Here is a 6,000-nt window from a genome sequence, read left to right on the forward strand (position 1 = left end):
GATTTTTCGTCCTGTTAATCTTTCCGAAATCATAGGTAACCTTTTTCGTGGATATGCTAGCATTTATTTTTTTTATCAGTTTATGATGGCAATTTCTTTGTAAAATATGTTCTGTTGATCCTTTGTGACAATGGTCATGTTTTTATTGATACTTCAGTACCGATTATAAATTATATTAAACATTACCTCATTAGATTTATCTTTGATTATGTATTTAATCATAAGAGTTATCACTATTATGGATTTAGGCATATTTATCTACAACATACAGAAAATTGTGCAATCTATTACCAATATATCCTATCCTTGATGACATTATGAAATGGTGGTTTTTCATTTGATAAATTTTTTTGGGTGATTTCCTAATATTTCAATTGTATGTAAAACCAACGAGTCATTTTAAGAGAGACCGCTTATATCATTTATTCGTCATATATGAGTTGTCATTAATTCATTATAGATGTAGTTCCTTTTCATAATAGTCTAGCATCATTTAATTATGAAACCATCCTGTTCTGTTGTGTTCCTCTATTCTATTCAACTCTCTTTCACGATTAGACTAATTGCAAAACGATAAGAGTTATCTCCAAGGTCAACAAATTTTCATTCGTATTGAGTTATTAAATGACAATGTTCTTTTATTTTATTAGATAGCATTTGTTTTATCAGTTTCATAAAGTTCATCAATCTGTAAGAGATGTGCTATAATTTCTCAATGATGCATTTTTTCATAAAAACTAATATCATTTATGTAGTAAATAGAAGTTATCGTGTTATATGACTTTTCTTAACAATCCTCTAGCATCCTAGATTTATGTAACATAGATCATCATGTTATAGAGCTATTTTAAAAGGTCTAGGATGTTGTGTTAGAATAAAGTCCCATGTTGAATAATTGGTGTGGTTTGGAGCAGTTAATGTATCGCCATCGGCACATAGCTAATTAGCTTAAGTTTTAGGTGAATATGAGTCCAGCTGAATATGTTGATGGGCTTAGACTTAAGCTGCCTCTTGGCGATCTGCACAAGTGAATGGGCTCCTACTACGCTCTCCCAACGTAGGGATGAATTTAGGAATCTTGGCTTCATCATAACTGTATTTGTGAAAACGTTTCAATGTGAAATTCAGTTCCCCATCATTATATGGCTTTTTAAGGCTAGAAAGAAATATTTATGTATAATATGATCCAAATTGTTCCAAATAACCTGCATTCGAGTGCAATACCAATGCTATCACCGCCGCACCACAATGGTGCAATCACCTTGATGCTGATGTCAGATTTAACAAATTCAACAAATCGTTGTGAAGATTTACATAAATTATATAAACAAGATCTAGAAGATGGGAAGCAATGATTACAGTTGTGAAAACGTTTCAATGTGAAATTCAGTTCCCCATCATTATATGGCTGTTTAAGGCTAGAAAGAAATAATTATGTATAATATGATCCAAATTGTTCCAAATAACCTGCATTCGAGTGCAATACCAATGCTATCACCGCCGCAGCCACAATGGTGCAATAACCTTGATGCCGATGTCAGATTTAACAAATTCAACAAATCGTTGTGAAGATTTACATAAATTATATAAACAAGATCTAGAAGATGGGAAGCAATGATTACAGTTAGTGATTCTATTACCATGAGAGTTATACTGTGCGATAGAATGTTCGATTTGAATCATAACTACTACTTGTGTGTGCAAGTCCCTCACCATTGCCCAACCATATGTGCTAGTGAGAGTGAAGATTGATGTGATTCTACGTCATGGTACAGTCGAACTTATGCAACATATGAACTAGGGCTTCCTAAGATTGGAGCGATTGAGGGAAACGACACAAAATTTGTTTGTTGCAATCGCTCGCCCGCCCCACCCCCACCCACCCCCCCTTCCCCCTCTCTCGATCGATCGAAGAGAATAGTGGTCTTCCTCTGGTTAACGACTATCATTGCGAAGTAAAATTGAAATTGCTTTTATGTATCAATACAAGAGATTTAGTATACTGACAGTATGTTGGAAATGCCGGAACTATATGATTCTTCTTCTTCTTCTTCTTCTTCTTCTTGCGACGGTCGGTATTGAGATAGGACAATTATAAAAAAAAGTCTTAAACCTATTACAAATTGTACCAATTCAGTCCATTTGCTCAAATTTGACGGGCTGCGTTGACGTGGACACTAGCCGGCCAAAAAGTAAAAAAAAATATTGAAATATCATGTTGCCGGCCAAAAAGTAAAAAAATAATATTAAAATATTATATCGCCGGCCGGCCAAAATTGGTCAAATGAACTGAATTGGCATAATTGTAAAAAGTTTATGACTGAATCGGTTAAAAAAAAAGTTTAGGACTGAATTGACACAATTGCAATAAGTTTATGATTGTTTTGTAATTTTCCTCGTATTAAGCTAGAAGTAATAAGCAATGTTAGACTTGTCGTGTTTTTTTACGGACAAGCAACAAAGCACATGCGATTTTAAAGAAAAAACGATAATGTGGTTTGGTCTATTCACGAAACTGATTAAACAACCAATAATAATGACTTTAATGGATTTAAATTGAGAAGTGGAAATATAGATTACCATTGAATAATGTCACAAAAAACCAAAATCTCGAAAGTTATTTATTCTTTAATTATTTATAGCTTTTTTCAATTCGGTTCCATGTTAGTTAAATGAAAATGGAAAAACTAATCACCTGACGTCCAATACGATGTCAATTACGTGACGTCCAAATTGAATATCAACCGTGGATCACACTAGCTAATTATTTTATCACTTTGCAATTCTTTTCTTAATCAGTAACCAGGAGGCAATGCAATGGGCAGCGAGATTATCATATATCAAAAGGTAATTGTAATTTATAAAGCAAATACTTATCTGGAAGAGAAAGAAGTGGGTGGATAAATTTGCTAAGGAAAGAGGGAGTTGATCTAGTGTACACTGTTGCTGAAATTCCATGGCTTAAACCGTCTCGCCGCTTATGCATAAAGCCCTGTGAAAAATCTTCCATACTTCAAAGCTTCCAGGTTTGTATACTGACATGAATGATGGCTCAAACCGAGCCCGAAATGAGTAGCTGCAATAACCTTGTTAATCCCTAAAATCTATGTTTTGCGAAACTTCTGGCCACGATTCATGCGGTTGCCTGGAATCTGGCTACGAAAGGCATGCTTTCTTCCTCGAATGCTTCGCCGAACATGGTTATTGATCTGGTCTTGCCGGCACCATGCACAGTGTGCATTATCGAACCATCATCCTTCTTACCCGTGTTTTCCTGTCAAATCCCCCCACACAAACAAATCCTACAAAAAGCAGAGTCCGTTATCGCTCGTTTAGAACTCTCTTCCAATGCACATGATTCCATGGAAGATGCTAATGCAACTCGATGTCTAAAAGTTGACTTTTCTTGGCGTAAAAAGCATTAAATAGTTACTAAGCCTGTGTAGACCGTAGACTCTCTGGAAGAGATCATGACATAGATTTACAATTGCCATCCCAGATGGAAAGCTTCTTCGTTTTGTTCAGCACGGCGAAATCACGGGTAACCAACTCAAAGGAGTTTTCCAGAGTGTTCTCCACAAATTTATTTTATTTGTTTCGACGATCAGAGGGGTTTTTCAAACAGAGACGTATGAACAAAACAGAGATTTTCTTTTCATCAACAGGGGAAAAGCACTTGCACCTCGAATGCTTAGCCGAACATGGTTTTTTCATTTTAAATTATTTTAGTGTACATTGAAAATTAGTCTTTAATTAGGATGAAATTTTACAAAGTAATTACATAGTTGTTTGAATTAAATGAAAAAAAATTAGGAAGAGAACCAGTTTTTTGAAATAGAAATTTTGTGCAGTTATTTAACGCGTTTCTATTCCAAGAACAAAAATTTTAGGCAGTTATCAACCGAGTTTTGATTCTCTAAAACTCATTTAGGAACAGAATAAAAAAAGTCATTTTAATCGGAATCATTTTTCGGGAACGGAATGGTTACCATGCGCAGTCTTACTAGTCGAAAAGTGCAGCCCAGCCATCGTTGGACGGGGTACCCGTGTTTTTCTGTCAAATCCCCTCACACAAACAAATCCCGCAAAGAGCAGAGTCCGTAATCGTAATCGCTCATTTAGAACTCTCTTCCAATGCACATGATTCCGCAGAAGATGCTAATGCAACACGATGTCTAAATGTTGACTTTTCTTCTTGGAGGCATAAAAAGCATTAAATAGGTACCAAACCGGTGTAGACCTAGGGCCTACATGGTAACCATTGCCATTCTCTCGATTCTCATTCGATTCGGAAAAACTGATTATGGTTCAAATGAATTTTTTGATTTTGTTATTGAATGAGTTTTAGAAAATCGGAATGTGTTTGATAATCGCACAAAATTTATGTTTCAAAAAAATGATTCTTTCCCTATTTTTTTTCATTTAAGTCAAATAACTATGCGGTAAATTTATAAAATTTCATCCTAAATTAAAGACTAATTTTCAATGCACACTCAAATACTTTAAAATACATTATTTTTTAGCATGTCATGAATGAAATACAAATTTTAATACATAATGTTTAAAGTTCTTTAAATGTTGCATTTTCTAAATACATAGAAACATCTTGTGACGCACGGCTACCAATATACATGTTGGATGTCCTCATCCTCTGCAATATTCTTTGTAAGAGAGTGAAATCTATGAAATTTATGAAATTTAGGCCCAACTTTATGAAAATAAGGTCAAACTAGCATAATCTAAGTTTTTTCTATTTTTTAGGATTTTCTAAATTTTTTATTATTATTTTTAAATTATTTTTTATTTTTATTTTATTTTTATTAGGTAGAGGGGAAAAAATGACAAGAAAATTACAAGGAAAAAGTGAGAGATGTGAGACTTCATTCTGTTTGCTATTTTCAAAAGTCATTCTTTTTCCCGAAGTAACTTTTTTTTTTTTTTTTTTGCTTCTGAATTTTACTCTAAAACCGATTCTGGTTCTCTAAAACCGATTCTCAAAACGGAATCAGAATCGGAATTATTTACATTACCAAATAGCATTCTCATTTTTTTACTGTTCTGGAATGAGAATCAAAAAATGAGAATGGTTACCATGCAGGCCCCTAGACTCTCTGGAAGAGATCATGACATAGATTTACCAGTGCCATCCCGGGTAGAAAGCTTCTTCGTTTTGCTCAGCACGGCGAAATCACGGGTAACCAACTCAAAGGAGTTTTCCAGAGTGTTCTCCACAAATTTATTTTATTTGTTTCGACGATCAGAGGGGTTTTTCAAAAAGAGACGTATGAACAAAACAGAGCTTTTCCACACTTACCTTATCAAAAAAAAAAAAAACAAAACAGAGCTTTTCTTTTCATCAACTGGGGAAAAGCACTTGCACCATCAATTAACTGTCCTTTGAAGCTTGCATTTGCCAAAAGGTACAAGATGTACAGATATTCACACGCTACGGAGCGAGCCCGCACACTAGAAACAGAAACCTTCACAAGGAAAAACGAACATAAGCACAATAATGCAGGTTAAGGGGGCTACGGCATTGAAAGCTACACCAAAACAGAACACAAGAGGTCGATGCATCCGAGCGCTCACAAAGGCCCCTGTATCTACATTACGGACATAAGACATGATTTGTCGAGCGAGACCTGGATCTTGTTGAAGGAGCTCCCTCAAGATGTTCTCCAGATCAGCCATTTGCTTCTCTAGGCACTCCTTTGAAGTCTGCAAAAAGAAAGGGCGAATCAGCTTTTCTGATAAGCGACGGTAATTCATTTAAAAGGTTACAGAAAAAAGAAGAACCCACGTAGTAGATCTAAAAGAACAACAGGGTACACAAGCACAGGTCATAAAATTTCTAATAGAAAGTATTATCCTACCAAAGTCTGCGAATCGAGCTCCGTTTCTCTGTGCAGCAACTTTAGGCAAGTGGGTTTCTAACCTTCTGACTCTACTGTCCATTCCTCGTTCGTTTCAAGTGTGGATAATGATTTTTTACCATGGGTG

The sequence above is a fragment of the Rhodamnia argentea genome, chromosome 5 (genome assembly GCF_020921035.1).
Source record: "Rhodamnia argentea isolate NSW1041297 chromosome 5, ASM2092103v1, whole genome shotgun sequence".
Lineage (NCBI taxonomy): Eukaryota > Viridiplantae > Streptophyta > Magnoliopsida > Myrtales > Myrtaceae > Rhodamnia > Rhodamnia argentea.